The following is a 19,792-nucleotide window of genomic DNA, read 5'->3' as shown; positions in this document are numbered from 1 at the left end:
ATTAATATTATTTAATTAGTAAGTTTGTTACTAGAAATTCTTTGCAACAAACTGTCAAAGAATTAAAATGAAATTTAATTAAAATTAAATATATTCGTAAACATTTCATACCTACAGTAGCTTTAACTCATCTTTATAACCCATGAAGACTTTAACCCACCTTATAACCCATGAAGATTTCAACTCACCTTATAACCCATGAAGACTTCAACCCACTTTGTAACACACGAAAATTTCAACCCACTTTTTAACCCACCAATATTTCAACTCACTTTATAACCCAGGAAGAGCTCAACTCACTTATCATATAAAAACATTAACTCATTTTATAACCTAGCAAAACTAGATGGCGCACAAAACCAATAAAAATCACAAACCTCTTAAAACTGGTACTAGAGCCGAGACAACAGAAGAACAACATTCGATTCTATTTTTTGTTTTGCACACAAACGTCGCTTTGTTATAAAAACCTGATGTCCTTGCCCAACGTTTCCAAAGTGTTACCGGTACAGGGAGTCGATATTTAGCCATTTTCATACAGAAATGATGCAAATTAGTTTTTTCTTGTAACAATACAAAGGAAACGGTCATATTTCTAGGAGATAAACGGCTTTAGAACATAAGAAGTAAAAATACATACATAAAATTGTAGACTTGCTGTACACCGTATTCCCATTACTTTAACAGTCATTACAATACCTCAGAATACACGTGTGTTTTCATACGTGAGTATGTGTCTCATACCTAATTTGTCTTTCCCCTCTCGTTGTCATGTAAATAACAAAAATCTATTTATATTTGAAAAGATTTTGCGGGTTCAACTTTTCTATTCTATGCAAAAAATTTGTACTATTTGACCGAAGACACGAAATCGTTTGGTGGATTTCCATTTTCACATTATAATGATTTGGTTTGTTTTGAATTTAGCGCAAGCTACACGGGGCTATCTGCGCTAGCCGTCCCTAATTTCGCTATGCAAGACCACAGGGAACACTTGGGCTACTCTTTTAACCAACGAATAGTGGGATTGACTGTAACATTATTACGCCTCCACGGCTGAAAGGGCGAGCATGTTTGGTGCGACAGGAATTCGAACCCGCGACCCTTAGACTACGAGTCGAGTGCCTTAACCACCTGGCCATACCGGGCCACACTGTAATGACAACAGACCTCTTTACACAAAGATATCTCTGACTTTATTATCACTTAAACCAAAAATCCGATCCGAAAAATAAATTAATTTCAAAGTTTGTCATTGACACTAAAATTTGACGTCACAGACTTTAAACCTAAGTTTGCTTTTCCATATGTTTATAAGCCTACTATTATAAGTTAGGGTGAGGCCTAATAATGTGAACAAACAGCTTAAAGAAAGTCTTACATTATTTGTGTTTGCCTTCAGTTTGTTTGTTTGTTTTTCCCTGCACGTGCGTAATAACGACTTTTATTAAAAACATTTTTATCAGTTTGAAAATCATAAATTTTATTTGTTCAAACACACAATGACTGAACTTCTTAAAGATAGAAATTCAAAAATGTTCTAGTAAATACGGCATTTGTAAATGTAAAGCAATAACAGATTTGTAAGAATAGGTTACACAAAAACGTATACAAGTGATAAAATTTATATTATTGGCGGAAATGATTCTATGAATTATCTTTCATGTGTGATTTGTTTTGAAAAAATATAAAACAATAATAGTTTTTTTTTAGAAAACGTTGTACGAAATAAAACCTAAATTATTGTTCAGCCCTCAATTTTATCAATGGCCCTCTCAGCCAAACAAATAACTTACTTTGTAATTTAAAATGAAAAACAATATTTATAAACTTACATTAACACAAAAGCTCTGTGGTTTCGGTGTGTTATTAAAAATTCTATTGTTTTGTGTTGGTATTAAAATGAAAAACAATATTTATAAACTTACATTAACACAAAAGCTCTGTGGTTTCGGTGTGTTATTAAAAAATACTATTGTTTTGTGTCGGTATTAAGCACAAATCTACACATTAAGCTATCTGTACTCTACCCACCACGGGCATCGAAACCCGGTTTCCAGCAGTATAAGTTCGCAGATATACCGCTGTGTCATTGAAGGGTATTTGGAGAATGAGTTATTCCTTTATTTTAGCTCTTAAATAATACATAAAATTCTTTGTTTGTTTTAATTTCGCACAAAGCTACTGAGGGCTATCTGCGCTAGCTGTCCCTAATTTAGTAGTGTAAGACTAGAGGGAAGGCAGCTAGTCATCCCCACTCACCGCCAACTCTTGGGATACTCTTTACCAACGAATAATAGTATTGACCGTCACATTATAAGGCCCCTACGGCTGAAAGGGCGAGCATGTTTGGTGCGACGGGGTTCTGAACCCCGACTCTCAGATTATGAGTCGAACGCCTTAACCCACCTAGCCATGCCGGGCCTTACATATAATTGTATTTTCCTTATGTTTATTATACGAAGTAATCGATTTTTATTCTATATTCGTTACCAGCTTGTGTACCTGTCCGCTGGACGGAAGTTATTTAAATTCAAGTTTTATGAAAGGTTATCTTAGAACACGAAAAATTACTTTCATTTTATGTAATTATAAAAATAAAAAACAAGAAATCAAAAAGGCACACAAAAACTGCAAAACGCAGGATGTGAAACCGCAGGTTTGTATATATATCCATATGGATATGAAGTAATGGTAAAAAACGTCTATAAAAACCACAAAATTCAAAAAATGAAAATTTGTACGTATATCTCGATAAACCACATAAACCGTCATGCCACAAACAGGGTGAAAAATAGTGATAAATAATATGCAAACAAATTGCAAAACGCAAATTTTGTACTCCTCTTATGGGCCTAAGGTACATCCATGTCAAATTTGGTTAAAATATATCCACACCCCTGCGAAGAAGTCACATGGATATACAACAGACACTACTATTATATCTATATAGATAAGTAGTTATATGGACATACAATAGACAGCACTATTATATTTATATAGATAAGTAGTTACACGGACATACAACAGACAGTACTATTATATTTATATAGATAAGTAGTTACACGGACATACAACAGACAGCACTATCATATTTATATAGATAAGTAGTTACACGGACATACAACAGACAGCACTATTATATTTATATAGATAAGTAGTTACACGGACATACAACAGACAACACTATTATATTTATATAGATAAGTAGTTACATGGACATAGAACAGACAGCACTATTATATTTATATAGATGACTAGTTACACGGACATACAACATACAGTACTATTATATTTATATAGATAAGTAGTTATATGGACAAAGAATAGACAGCACTATTATATTTATATAGATGACTAGTTACACGGACATACAACAGACAGCACCATTATGTTTATATAGATGACTAGTTACACGGACATAGAACAGACAGCACTATTATATTTATATAGATGACTAGTTACACGGACATACAACAGACAGCACTATTATATTTATATAGATGACTAGTTACACGGACATACAACAGACAGCACTATTATATTTATATAGATAAGTAGTTACATGGACATAGAACATACAGCACTATTATATTTTATATAGATGACTAGTTATACGGACATATAACAGACAGCACTATTATATTTATATAGATAAGTAGTTAAATGAATATACAACAGACACTACTATCATATTTATATAGATAAGTGGTTACATGGACACACAACATACAGTACTGTTACATTTATATAAATAAGTAGTTACACAGACATACACCAGCAGTACTATTATATTTATATAGATAAGTAGTTACACGGACATACAACATACAGTACTATTATATTTATATAAATAAGTAGTTACACGGACATACAACAGACAGCACTATTATATTTATATAGATAAGTAGTTACACGGACATACAACATACAGTACTATTATATTTATATAAATAAGTAGTTACACGGACATACAACAGACAGCACTATTATATTTATATAGATAAGTAGTTACTTAGACATACAATAGACAGTACTGTTATATTTATATAGATAAGTAGTTACACGGACATACAACAGACAGCACTATTATATTTATATAGATAAGTAGTTACACGGACATACAACAGACAGCACTATTATATTTATATAGATAAGTAGTTAACTTGATATGTATATATATTTAGTAACTCTAATATCAGGAGTCAATTATTGTTATGATTTTTTGCGGAGATACCTACCTATTTTAAAAAGTGTTTTATCGCTCAGTTCTCTGATGCCAGATGAAGGCTCCGGTAAGATGGCCGAAACCTCGAAAAGTAAAATAGTAGTTTAACATAGAGAAAAGTTCGTGGATAACAATATTCGCAACTAGGTGCAAATCTCTAAATTTCCCTCATATCTGTGCAATGTCTCTCGGTTATTTCTTCTTGGATTTATGGCGCTGTCTGATTGACGCAAAGACTGTTTTATTTATGTCAAATTCCAAATATGACAAATTACTTTTGCTTATAAGTAATGTTGGAAAATAAGAAACATACCACAATAACTATACGTAAAAATGTCATACCTTGAAAAACAGAACGTAGTCTTCATTGTATTTTATTAGTACGTTCAAATATACAAAGTAGGCTTATTTTATTTTTATTTTATTCTCTGAGAAAATGTGATTTTAGATTTTTAATTCGTTTGAGCGTGATGAGGTGGTGTTGATGTATTAATGACGTGATTACTGACCTGTCTTTGGGTTTTTTTAACCAGTATTTTGGAGTAGTCGTTAAGCCTCGTCAATGTACTTCTTTTACAATTTCAAGTTATTTGAGGTTCGTTAATTGAACCCTATTTATATCAGGAAAAGTGGCTGAGATTTTTACTATGACCTTTGGATTAAATGTTTTAAAGATTAGTCAAATTCTCCTCAAAGTCCTAGAATTTCAAAAGAATTATCGTCTTCCTATGATCGTGAATGCTAGTTGATGGCTTATTTATCAAATGTAATAGTTGGGCATGTAGCATACCTTTATTTGACTTTATCTTTGTAATATCTATGTTCAATAAGAAGTGGTAAGACACTGAACAGAACTAAAGTCAGGGTTCTATTACTCGCTGTGCACAGAGAAGATAGCCAAAAGTTCTATTACTCGTTGTGCACAGAGAAGATAGCCAAAAGTTCTATTACTCGTTGTGAACAGAGAAGATAGCCAAAAGTTTTATTACTCGCTTCGCACAGAAAAGATAGCCAAAAGTTCTATTACTCGCTGTGCACAGAGAAGATAGCCAAAAGTTCTATTACTCGCTGTGCACAGAAGATAGCCAAAAGTTCTATTACTCGCTGTGCACAGAGAAGATAGCCAAAAAGTTATATTACTCGCTGTGCACAGAGAAGATAATAAAGTTATATTACTCGTTGTGCACAGAGAAAATAGCCAAAAGTTCTATTACTCGCTGTGCACAGAGAAGATAGCCAAAAGTTCTATTACTCGCTGTGCACAGAGAAGATAGCCAAAAGTGATATTACTCGCTGTGCACAGAGAAGATAGCCAAAAGTTATATTACTCGCTGTGCACAGAGAAGATAGCCAAAAGTGATATTACTCGCTGTGCACAGAGAAGATAGGCAAAAGTTCTATTACTCGTTGTGCACAGAGAATCAAGCCAAAAGTTCTATTACTCGCTGTGCACAGAGAAGATAGCCAAAAGTTCTATTACTCGCTGTGCACAGAGAAGATAGCCAAAAGTTCTATTACTCGTTGTGCACAGAGAAGATAGCCAAAAGTTCTATTACTCGTTGTGAACAGAGAAGATAGCCAAAAGTTCTATTACTCGCTTCGCACAGAAAAGATAGCCAAAAGTTCTATTACTCCGCTGTGCACACAGAGAAGATAGCCAAAAGTTCTATTACTCGCTGTGCACAGAGAGATATAAAAGTTATATTACTCTGGCTGTGCACAGAGAAGATAGCCAAAAGTTATATTACTCGCTGTGCACAGAGAAGATAGCCAAAAGTTATATTACTCGTTGTGCACAGAGAAAATAGCCAAAAGTTCTATTACTCGCTGTGCACAGAAAAGATAGCCAAAAGTTCTATTACTCGCTGTGCACAGAGAAGATAGCCAAAAGTTATATTACTCGCTGTGCACAGAGAAGATAGCCAAAAGTTCTATTACTCGCTGTGCACAGAGAAGATAGCCAAAAGTGATATTACTCGCTGTGCACAGAGAAGATAGGCAAAAGTTCTATTACTCGTTGTGCACAGAGAATCAAGCCAAAAGTTCTATTACTCGCTGTGCACAGAGAAGATAGCCAAAAGTTCTATTACTCGCTGTGCACAGAGAAGATAGCCAAAAGTTATATTACTCGTTGTACACAGAAAAGATAACCAAAAGTTCTATTACTCGTTGTACATGGAGAAGATATCCAAAATTTATATTACTCGCTGTGCACAGAGAAGATAGCCAAATGTAACTTTGCTCTAAAATAAACAGACAGAAGAAAAGCTTATTCTTTGTTTTTAGCATTAAATGATTTATTGTTTATAGATTTGACACAAAATGGACGTCACTAAAGAAGAAGAGCTTATTCTTTCGCTTTAGTTGTGAATGGTTTATTATTTATAGAATTGACACAAAATGGACGGCACTACAAAAGAAGAGTTTATTCTTTGACTTTAGCTTTAAATGATTTATTGTTTATAGATATAATAAAAATCTAACGGCACTAATGGAAAATTAAAGACCAACCAACATCATTCTATTTCCAATAAATTTAACAGTCAGGCGATAAGAACTTGTTTGCTTTCTATGATCTTTTTTTGATCATCCATGTTTGATGGCAGTGGAATGTTGTTTTACTGTTTATAGTTAAACACAAAGCTATCTAATAGGCTTAATGTGCTATGCCCGCTACTGGTGTTGTAAACCGGTTTTTAGCGTTGTATGCTCTCAAACTTACGTCTAATCCTCTAAGGGTAGACGGGGTGTGGAATCCCTGTAGCCCTTTGAATGTGTGTTATACTCGTAGCACTCCTAACTAGTATTTTAGCAGAAAAGAAAACAGAAACCAACAATCTCCACTTAGTTACAGAACCAGGATGGTTAGGTTGCGAGACTAAAATAAATAATGAATTTGCGTGTATCAAAGAAAGTATAATATGATAAATGAATCAATGTGTAGCACAACGGAGCACAAGGTAATCATATTTATTTATTTTTGAAAACAGGTTGGAGATGAATAACAGGCAAGTTGTTTTTCATGTTTGTTTTGTTTTCTTTACTTTTATTCTGAAGTTTTGTAGCTTACAGATTTTCCATCATCCTCTGGGCTCCAAAGTCAGTACGTGATACAAATCTCCTTCTGACAGCATATTCGGAAATATGTCAATATTAATCTGATGTTGCTTTCATTTATTTCTCGTTAGTTCAAATGGTTTGAGATTTTATCCAAACTAACTTTAAAGAATTCTTGAATGAGGAATATCAAAGGTGGGCTATGTAATTGAAAGAATATTTACAGAACATCTCGATAAAGTTGTAATGGAGATATGAGAAAAGGGCAGGACTGACCATCAACTGCAAGAAGACTAAATGTATAGTGGTCACTAAGAAGAAAAAAAATACCAAAATGTAGATGAGCCATTGTGAATGGAACTATGAAGGAGGAAAATAAATATAAATTACATTGGAACGGAAAATATGATCACGGAATTAAAAAGCGAACAAAAAATGGTAAAATAAGTAATTCGAAAGATGAAGACCACAGAGAACAAATTGTTTATCCAATCTTTCTTCATGGCTCCAAACGTTGGACACCATCATTTACAATGAAGAAATGCATCGATACAGCAGAAATGTGTTTCCAAAGACGAATGCTTAAGATATAACGGAACACACAGGTAATGAAAGCATTTTAAAGGTCAGGACAAACCTATTGTTGTGTGAAAATTTAACAAAGAGACAACGGAGTTTAAAAGAACATATCATGAGAAAAAGAGAGATTGAAAACATCATTATGACAGGAGGACAAAGAAAGATGCTGTTATCAACAGTTGCTAAGGGGCAAGGAATTATCATCAAAGAAATTAAAAGAGCTTTGAATTTATCAAAAGAGAAGCTTACAAGTTATAATAAAATAGTAAAACTATCAAAGCTGTGTAACAGATAAATTTAACAACATTTTTACATTACGTAATCATAATAAACAGTTTACAACAACATTCTATCCAAGAAATAAAAGCAAGGACTTGAGTATTTATGTGTATTGAACACTGTGTCATTCTAATAAGAAAACTTCGCTTTTATTTTTAACATTTCTGCCAAAGTCTGTTTTCTGTTTAAAAACGTTACCTTAAAACTTTAGTAATTGAACGATATTGGAACAAACGAATTTAAGTCACGCACAGTGGCGTAATAATTTTGGAATAAGTGATACCGAAGTTTCCAACAAATTATACAATTTCCCACATATTTCAAGCTATTACACCTGCTGTGCATAAACAAACATGGCGGAATACTCACTGAAGCATGAATTATAACGTGTGTTTTTTTTTATAGAGGGAGGGACGAAACTGAACTTGCTTGTCTTCACTCAGTCCTTGGTCACAAATTTCTTACGTTTCCTGTAATTTAGTAGTGCGCATATGAGTGCATGTTTCCAAGGTTTTAACAAATACCACTAGAATTTCAGCATGTTACGACCTCGTTACGAATGAATGTACGTATGAACTTTTACACAAAAATGAGAGCAAATAGTTGGTTTTAATGGTAAAACTTTCCGCTTATATTATGCGCACATTAAACTAGATCCACACCTGTACATTCCGGGTTACCTTTATTTTTAACACAAGAAAGGGTGTTCATAGAATTTCAAATCTTACACTGGGATTGTTTTCTGGGATTGCTAACCCTAACATTACTCTGTTGCAAAGGGATTGCTAACCCTAACATTATTCTGTTGCAAAGGGATTGCTAACCCTAACATTATTCTGTTGCAAAGGGATTGCCCAAAACAAAATAGATGTAGTGTAAAAACACGAGTTGCTTTAAAGTAGAGAGGTTGCTGAATGATTAGTCTGCCTGTTAAAGTGATTAGTTAATTATTGATTTAATGGTTTTGTACGTTACTCACACTTGTGGCTTCTGGGATTATATTTGAGCTTTAGTAATAAAAAAAAAGAGACATATCATGGATAAGAAAAAGTAGAAAGTGAAAAATGTAGAACTCGAATAATTTAATTTTTCCCGGTATTTAATCACTTTTAAGGCATCCAAAAGGACGAGCCGACAATACAAACTCTTACAACATTAAGTCAGGAGTAGGGTTATTTTGGTAAAAATGAAAACTGGACTTCAAGATGATGAGAAATATGCGAGGTTGAAAATGTGTTACAAACGATGAGACAATGGAATTCCAATCAAGAAGGAAGAAAAAATTTAAAAAATTTAAAAGAACAATATGTTTGTTTGTTTGTTTTGAACTTCGGGCAAAGCTACTCGAGAGCTATCTGCGCTAGCCGTCCATAATTTAGCACTGTGTAGCCGTCCATAATTTAGCACTGTAAGATTGGAGGGAAGGCAACTAGTCATCACCACCCACTGCCAACTCTTGGGCTACTCTTTTACCAATGAATAGTGGGATTGTCCGTAACATTATAACGCCCCCACGGCTGAAAGGGCGAGCATGTTTGGTGCGACGGGAATTCGAACTCGCGACCCTCTGATTACGAGTCGAGTGCTTTAACCACCTGGTCATGCTGGGCCACGCATTAGTCAGTTTCCTGTTTATATTTTAAAGTCATCATAATGTTCTTGTCATAACGCGTGTAGTTATAAAAAGAGTTACCATTAACAAAAACAAATCCATCCCTACGACAATCTTGACGACATCCATGGGGTATCAGCGAAGTATATATCAACATTCAAAAGACACAAGAAGACATCATTGAATTACAGAAGGATTAGACGAAGACAAAAGGCATTTAAACGAACGTTACTGCCAATATAAAAAATCTGGAAACTGAAATGGCAAATTCAAGGGCCAAAATAACTTTAAACAAATTAATTATTCCAAATGAAATAAGATATCTCATCTGGTCTACATCTATTACTACTTGACACTCAGATCTCTATTCTACATCGTAGTGTGTGTATCATAAATAACTACAGATACCCCCTGGAGAACTTCATCACTACAGCATCAAACGATGAAACATATCAAGTCAGTTAAGCAATATCGTTTAGTTAAAAAACATATCAATTATGATGACAAGGCCACATAGGAGACATGTCATCATAATTTAAGATACTTTCCATAGCAAATGATGGCACAGAAAGCAACAACGTATTTTTACTGCTGTAAATTTAAAATGACCAGTTTAACGATCATAAAACAACCTTCCAACAAACAGTCGTAATAACTGCCAAGCAGCAGTGGCAATCTTACCAAATAAAGTTTGAGTATCATATCAGCGGAAGAAGACTAAAGACTAGACCAATGCAATCTTATACATGTAAAAACGGTTGGTATGGATAGAGAAAACACTATGTAGAGGAGCGAACAACGTTTCGACCTTCTTCGGTCATCGTCAGGTACACAAAGAAAAAAAAGAGGTCACTAACTGATAGCTGATCATATGTTTGAAGGGGGTTGTGTAACTGAATCTAGGAATGTAGAGGGCGTGCTTAGATGTTTGATTATATTTATTAATATGCAGTCATGTGAAAAAGTTAGGACACCCCCACATTTTTACACACAGGTGTATCACACCAGGTGCACATGATTAGAAGATCCTTACTCAGCATTTTGAATGAGGCTTGCCCTATTTAAACCTCAGACATTTAGTTTGGTGTGTTCCTGACTGTTGAAGTGAGAGTGAACACCATGGTGAGAGCTAAAGAGCTGTCTGATGCCTTCAAAAAGAAAATTGTAGCAGCTTATAAGTCTGGTAAGGGATTTAAAAAGATCCCAAAAGATTTTGAAATCAGCTATTCCACTGTCCAGAAAATAGTCAACAAGTGGAGGGCTTTCAAACCAACTGCCAACATGCCCAGGTCTGGTCATCCAAGCTAGTTCACCCCGAGAGCAGACCGCAAGATGCTAAAAGAGGTCTCCAAACACCCTAACATGTCATCACGGGACCTACAGCAGGCTCTGGCTACTGTTGATGTGAAAGTGCATGTCTCTACCATAAGAAAGAGACTGCACAAGTTTAACTTGCATAGGAGGTGTGCAAGGAGGAAACCTTTGTTCTCTAAGAGAAACATCAAGGCCAGACTGAGGTTTGTCAGAGAGAATGTAGACAAAGACCAGGACTTCTGGAGTAATGTTCTTTGGACAGATTAGTCCAAAATTGAATTATTTGGACAACAGAACAGAGGACATCTTTTGGCGTAAACCAAATACAGCATTCCAGGAAAAGAACCTCATACCAACTGTGAAGCATGTAGGTGGAAGTGTCATGGTTTGGGGCTGCTTTGCTGCATCAGGACCTGGACAGCTCACAATCATAGAATCCACCATGAATTCTACTTTGTATCAGAGGGTGCTTGAGGATCATCTGAAACCATCTGTAAGAAAATTAAAGCTGAAGCAGAACTGGACCCTGCAACACGACAATGATCCAAAACATACCAGTAAATCCACCAAGGACTAGCTGAAAACTAAGAAATGGAGAGTCCTGGAATGGCCGAGTCAAAGTCCAGATCTTAATCCCATTGGGATGCTGTGGGTGACTTGAAACGGGCTGTACATGCAAGAAACCCCTCAAACATCTCACAGCTATTAAGGGGTAGTGTGTCCTTGCGTTTTTCCTCAGTTAGAATATACATTTTTGTAGAATTACATTTACAGAAGATCTTGAAAAGTCTTTTCTTCAGTTTTAATTGTTTAGTTATATTCCTATAATCTCTCAGTATTGTTAAAATTGAGACTGAATATCTATATATCCAAAAATGTTACAAAACTACACAGGCTTTCATAGGGTGTCCTAACTTTTCCACATGACTGTAGGCATAAAGGTGTTCCTTTCTATTGATTTATTTTGGGCTTGAGTTTTTGTATAAGTAAGGCTTCTTTAATTTTGCGTTTATTTAAAAAAGTCACCTTCACACGTTTTCAAACACTGCAAATCAAATTAACACAACATAACCATAGAAAACACTTAAATACTAAATAAAGAAACAAAACATGAATAAACGCAGAATTAACAACAACTCAAGCCCAAAATAAACCAATACAAAGAAACACCTTTATACCTATATTAATAAATATAATCAAACATCTAAGCACGCCCTCTACATTCCTACACTTAGTTACAGAATCCCCGTTCAAACATGTGGTCAGCTAACGGTCAGTTACCTCTTTCTTTCTTTGTGAACCTGACGATGACCGAAGAAGACCGAAACGTTGTTTGTTCCTCTACATAAATATTTCTCAACCCAAACCACTTGTTTTGACATATATATTTTTCTCTATAACTGGGTTTTCTCGTCATCGCTGATTACAATGACAATTTTGTTAAAGACGTCAAAAAACTTGCCCAATTTCCTCGTCTAAATCAGTAGCGGCGCCAGGATATTTTCATTGGGAGGCTGAGGTAAACTGTGGAAGGGCTTCCAAAATTGCCATCAATACAAAGTGTAGATGGTAAATTATGATAATGTAAATACCAAGGTACATTTCAGAAAGGTGTGCTATTTTGAACTGCGTTTTCCATATTTTATGAATATATGTTGGTAACAATATTGGGGGGGGGGGGCTGAGGGGGGCTTCTTTCATTTGCAGGTTCAAGCCCCCAAGCCCCCCCCCCTGGCGCCGCCACCGATCTAAATGCCCCACTTTTAATGATATATTTGTTTGTACATGTATAATTCATACATGACAATTGGACTAAACTGAAGTAGGTGTATATATATATATATTTTAAATGGCCAGTTGACGATTGAATTTGATTCTCATAAAGTTCCCGATAACGAACTACAGGCACTCGTGATTCATGGCATTCAGATCAAACCGTGTGAAAAAATATTAGTGTCTTTTGATTGAAGTATAGAACAATTCAACGGCCAGGAAGTGTTTAACGTGGAACTTAAAGAAATATATGTTATCTTCATGTAAAACCTTTATAAAATAAAAACTAATGAAAGAAAAAAGGAACTGTTACGAGTGCGGAAAACGTAAAAATTACATCTGAAACTGTGAGGCGTCAACCATTTGAGTCCGGCATGGCCAGGTGATTAAGCCACTCGACTCATAAGCTGAGGGTCGCGGGTTCGAATCCCCGTCACACTAAACATGCTCGCCCTTTCAACTGTAGGGGCGTTATAATGATATAGTCAATCCCACTATTCATTGGTAAAGAGTAGCCCAAGAGTTGGCGGTGGGTGGTGATGACTAGCTGTCTTCTCTTTCGTCTTACACTGCAAAATTAGGGACGGCTAGCACAGATATCCCTTGTATGGCTTTACGCGAAATTCAAACCAAACAAACAATCAACCATTTGTAACAAAGAATGGTGGTAATATTCAGAAGGTAAACATATTTATTCTATGCCCAGCGGATACGAAAGGGCTTAAACCATAGAGCCAATTAATTTAGGGAATTGTTAATAAGAAGTCTTTTAAAATGTAGATTGACTCTGGTTCTACAGTTACCATTGTCTGACGTGATCCAATGACGAAAGCCGGAAAGTTGCATTGAAGAGTGAAGCAATATATCGGATTAATGCGAAAAGCAAATAGTCACAAAGTTCCACCAAGAGGAAAGTTGGAAGCCATTTTTACTGTGAGAAGTTTCTCTTCATAACATGATGTGTTGGTAATTATAGTGCATACTGGTAATAAAATTCACGGAAAAATAAATACGTTAAACTTACTTGAAACAGTGCTGCCCTCCTTGTTACCATTAAAGAGCTCACTGGTAGTAAGTAAACCTGTTGGAGATCCTGAGGTTACTGTCGAGATCATTTTTAAAATATCCCTGGGAATGGAAATTCTAGTGGATTGAGACTGGTTCTACAGCTAACGTTGTTAAGCTTAAAGGTAACTTCCTGATGGTAAGATAAAAAGTGTTGATGAAGAAGAAGATGTCAGTCCATCTTCGTACTACGTGCAACGGAAAATAAACAGAAGTATCTGTTGACTGAACAATTTAGGGACGATACACCATAAAAGAAAAAAGTATTTTTAAATAAAAATTATACTTATATTTTACACCTTTAAGTAATGTTTTAATTATTTTAATGCATCCGTGTTGCTGTTTGGAAAAATTCTGTTGTTATTCATTGACACTTTAACGTCCAATTGTTTTGTTTTTGTAAAAGAATCGTTAAAATACAGGTAGACATCATAATAATATGACTTTTCAAAATTAACATCATTCAATACAAGATTTTCAAACTCTGGACATAATTATAATAAAAAAGTACAAAACTTGTCCAAGATGTTGACTTGACTTTGTTTTTTAAAATACTTTCTTATTATTTCATTTTCAGCTTGAAAAAATATTTCTTGTTTTTAGTGATAAATACATTTTTTAATATTTAAATCATTAAATTTGGAAAGCACTTTTACAACAGAGATAATACTGTGCTTTTAATCGACTATGGTCTAGTTGTTTTCGAGGAGATGAAGATAGATTAGACTCTGCTGAATTTGAAGTTTTCATGGATGACACCTACCTAGAGAGAAGATGTGATAGAATATTAAAATGCGCTAGGCACCAGTGTAAACCAATGGTCATGTTGAAAAATTATTAGACTCTGTATGACAAAAACATTATTATTAATATTATTAATAATGTTTTTGTTGTAGACATGTGTTTTACAAATTTTGAATACTTTTTTTCATTATGTACAAGAGAAAAACATCTTGATGACGGATTGGTACTGTTAATAAATCCTGAAATGTGATTTTTATAAAATATTAGGCCTAAGTACAAGTAAAACATCCTGAAGGTACTTGTTATAAAATATTAGGCCTAAGTATGCATAAAACATCCTAAAGGCAATTTTATAAAACAGTAAGTCTAAATACAAGTTAAACAACCCCAAAATACTTGTTATAAAATAGTAGGCCTAGATACAAATAAAACAACCTCAAGGTAATTTTTATAAAAACGTAGGCCTAAGTACAAGTCAAACAACCTGAAAAGGCTTGTCATTGTAAAAACTTAATGACAGGTAATTGTTACAAGATGATAAGCCTAAATACGCGTAAAAAAACAAAAAAACGTGTAATTAAATACACGTAAAATTTTCAAGATAATTGTTACGCTATTTTTAAGTATAGAATAGTGTAATAGTATAAAATAGATAATGTTACGCTGTTTGGTCAATAGAACTGAAAATGTTCTCGTGTTTTAGTTTTTGAAGGTAAGACAACTAAATAGGAAATCTTTTCAGACAAAATGTGGGTCTGCGAAGTGAGCTATAGTGATTATGAAGGTATTTCAGCTTATGTAGCGTGAACAGTGCTTTACCAATAACTGCGTGCGGTTACCGCACGTTAACCCGAGGACCTCGAAAATTCTTTCTCCTCCTATTACTTGCAGAGAAAGATACTATTTAAAATAAAATGTGAAAAGTGCCTGAGGACATTCCTAAGTAGCAATTATCCATCTATGCGTTATATGCGTGCATGAAAGTGAATGAAACCGGAACACTTTTGTAAGAGGTATGACAACACAGAAGCGAGTAAAGAAAGTGGTAATCGAAAGAGCCTCAAGACATCTTAGCTGGAAATATGATTCAGACTACTTTGGACTTCTCTCTCGCTGGATATGACTGTAGGGGCCGGAAGTGCACTAACCTCTCTTTGCATCTCCGTAATGTTTGACCACCTACAGGCTCTATGGCAGCGCCTTACGTTGATACTTCGTCACGAAAGTTAGCTCTACGGCAGAGCCTTACGTTGATTCTTCGTCACGAAGGTTGCTTAAGAGACTCTTTACCCCCCTTTTTCCAGTGTTGTAATAAATTTGCAAATGCCTGCCATGTCAAAGGTCATTTATTTAATGACCCAACTGTTGCAATGGTACCATTGGAATTCTTCTGGGCAGCACCAAAAGCCCTATTTGCTACGCCTCATTAAAAGGCACTGCTTTTAGCTAGACGCGTGATTAGGTTTATACCTGTTGGCATTAAAATGATTGTTCCAAGATTTAATGTTTTCTTTGGAATGTCCGTTTTCACGTCCGGCTTCCATACCCTTTGTTGTAATAGCAGACTTTTTGGATTCCAAAAACTCGTCACGAAAAATTTAAATTTAGGCTTTAAATTTCATAAGACAGATATTTCAAAGTACTCTTAGTGTATAGAAAGCTGCTCCTTTAACTTATTCAGTTGCACATTTAAATGAAAGCTGACTTTGTTGAGGTGACCCATCACGTTCGTGTTCAAAACAAAAACGTTTCTCTGGTTTAATGTAGATCAGTAATATTTCTGCGTTTAGAAATGGTAATTCCTGTTATTTCAAACATACATTAAAGCAAGGAGAAATATTAGCATATTCCAAACATAACCCGATATAAAGAATTCATACATTGGTATGTAAAATGTCTGTCACTATTCTGTGTCTATGAATAAAACTTCGATCTTGCCTTCCAGTTGAGGGGTACGTGTCGTTCGCCGACCTGTTTACGTGAACATAACAACTCGCTGAAGCATCTTTTCATCGAATTATTTTATGAGATTCAAATCCAACAACTTTACATTTCTAACACAGTTTTAGTTGTTACTTCCGTACCAATATTTTATACGATATGTGTAAAATGGGACAACACACCACGTGATTTTATTGAGAGGGAAGGGTTAGTTCCAGAAATGTTTCGTGTTAATCAGTTTTAACATACTTGAAACTGAGTTAATTAAAGTTCCTGTGTACCACGAGTCATCTCAAACCTCTCACGACTGCTTTATTTCATTTTCAATTTCGCTCAAACCTACTCGAGGACTCTCTGTTCTACCCGTTGATAACTTTAGAGTGATAGACCAGAACAAACTACCCGTTGATAACTTTAGAGTGATAGACCAGAACAAACTACCCGTTGATAACTTTAGAGTGATAGACCAGAACAAACTACCCGTTGATAACTTTAGAGTGATAGACCAGAACAAAGTACCCGTTGATAACTTTAGAGTGATAGACCAGAACGAACTACCCGTTGATAACTTTAGAGTGATAGACCAGAACGAACTACCCGTTGATAACTTTAGAGTGATAGACCAGAACAAACTACCCGTTGATAACTTTAGAGTGATAGACCAGAACGAACTACCCGTTGATAACTTTAGAGTGATAGACCAGAACGAACTACCCGTTGATAACTTTAGAGTGATAGACCAGAACAAACTACCCGTTGATTACTTTAGAGTGATAGACCAGAACGAACTACCCGTTGATAACTTTAGAGTGATAGACCAGAACGAACTACCCGTTGATAACTTTAGAGTGATAGACCAGAACAAACTACCCGTTGATAACTTTAGAGTGATAGACCAGAACGAACTACCCGTTGATAACTTTAGAGTGATAGACCAGAACAAAGTACCCATTGATAACTTTAGAGTGATAGCCCAGAACAAACTACCCGTTGATAAATTTAGAGTGATAGAACAGAACGAACTACCCGTTGATAAATTTAGAATGATAGACCAGAACGAACTACCCGTTGATAAATTTAGAGTGATAGACCAGAACAAACTACCCGTTGATAAATTTAAAGTGATAGAACAGAACGAACTACCCGTTGATAAATTTAGAGTGATAGACCAGAACGAACTACCCGTTGATAACTTTAGAGTGATAGACCAGAACAAAGTACCCGTTGATAACTTTAGAGTGATAGACCAGAACGAACTACCCGTTGATAACTTTAGAGTGATAGACCAGAACGAACTACCCGTTGATAACTTTAGAGTGATAGACCAGAACAAACTACCCGTTGATAACTTTAGAGTGATAGACCAGAACAAAGTACCCGTTGATAACTTTAGAGTGATAGAACAGAACGAACTACCCGTTGATAAATCTAGAGTGATAGACCAGAACAAACTACCTGTTGATAAATTTAGAGTGATAGAACAGAACGAACTACCCGTTGATAAATTTAGAGTGATAGACCAGAACGAACTATCCGTTGATAACTTTAGAGTGATAGACCAGAACGAACTACCCGTTGATAACTTTAGAGTGATAGACCAGAACAAAGTACCCGTTGATAACTTTAGAGTGATAGACCAGAACGAACTACCCGTTGATAACTTTAGAGTGATAGACCAGAACAAACTACCCGTTGATAACTTTAGAGTGATAGACCAGAACAAAGTACCCGTTGATAACTTTAGAGTGATAGACCAGAACGAACTACCCGTTGATAACTTTAGAGTGATAGACCAGAACGAACTACCCGTTGATAACTTTAGAGTGATAGACCAGAACGAACTACCCGTTGATTACTTTAGAGTGATAGACCAGAACGAACTACCCGTTGATAACTTTAGAGTGATAGACCAGAACAAACTACCCGTTGATAACTTTAGAGTGATAGACCAGAACGAACTACCCGTTGATAACTTTAGAGTGATAGACCAGAACAAAGTACCCATTGATAACTTTAGAGTGATAGACCAGAACAAACTACCCGTTGATAAATTTAGAGTGATAGAACAGAACGAACTACCCGTTGATAAATTTAGAATGATAGACCAGAACGAACTACCCGTTGATAAATTTAGAGTGATAGACCAGAACAAACTACCCGTTGATAAATTTAAAGTGATAGAACAGAACGAACTACCCGTTGATAACTTTAGAGTGATAGACCAGAACGAACTACCCGTTGATAACTTTAGAGTGATAGACCAGAACAAAGTACCCGTTGATAACTTTAGAGTGATAGACCAGAACGAACTACCGTTGATAACTTTAGAGTGATAGACCAGAACGAACTACCCGTTGATAACTTTAGAGTGATAGACCAGAACAAACTACCCGTTGATAACTTTAGAGTGATAGACCAGAACAAAGTACCCGTTGATAACTTTAGAGTGATAGAACAGAACGAACTACCCGTTGATAAATTTAGAGTGATAGACCAGAACAAACTACCTGTTGATAAATTTAGAGTGATAGAACAGAACGAACTACCCGTTGATAAATTTAGAGTGATAGACCAGAACGAACTATCCGTTGATAACTTTAGAGTGATAGACCAGAACGAACTACCCGTTGATAACTTTAGAGTGATAGACCAGAACAAAATACCCGTTGATAACTTTAGAGTGATAGACCAGAACGAACTACCCGTTGATAACTTTAGAGTGATAGACCAGAACAAACTACCCGTTGATAACTTTAGAGTGATAGACCAGAACGAACTACCCGTTGATAACTTTAGAGTGATAGACCAGAACGAACTACCCGTTGATAACTTTAGAGTGATAGACCAGAACGAACTACCCGTTGATAACTTTAGAGTGATAGACCAGAACGAACTACCCGTTGATAACTTTAGAGTGATAGACCAGAACAAAGTACCCGTTGATAACTTTAGAGTGATAGACCAGAACAAAGTACCCGTTGATAACTTTAGAGTGATAGACCAGAACAAACTACCCGTTGATAACTTTAGAGTGATAGACCAGAACAAAGTACCCGTTGATAACTTTAGAGTGATAGACCAGAACGAACTACCCGTTGATAACTTTAGAGTGATAGACCAGAACGAACTACCCGTTGATAACTTTAGAGTGATAGACCAGAACAAACTACCCGTTGATAACTTTAGAGTGATAGACCAGA

Source organism: Tachypleus tridentatus, chromosome 11, assembly GCF_004210375.1.
Source record: "Tachypleus tridentatus isolate NWPU-2018 chromosome 11, ASM421037v1, whole genome shotgun sequence".
Taxonomy (NCBI): Eukaryota; Metazoa; Arthropoda; class Merostomata; order Xiphosura; family Limulidae; genus Tachypleus; species Tachypleus tridentatus.
This window is presented reverse-complemented; position numbering follows the sequence as displayed.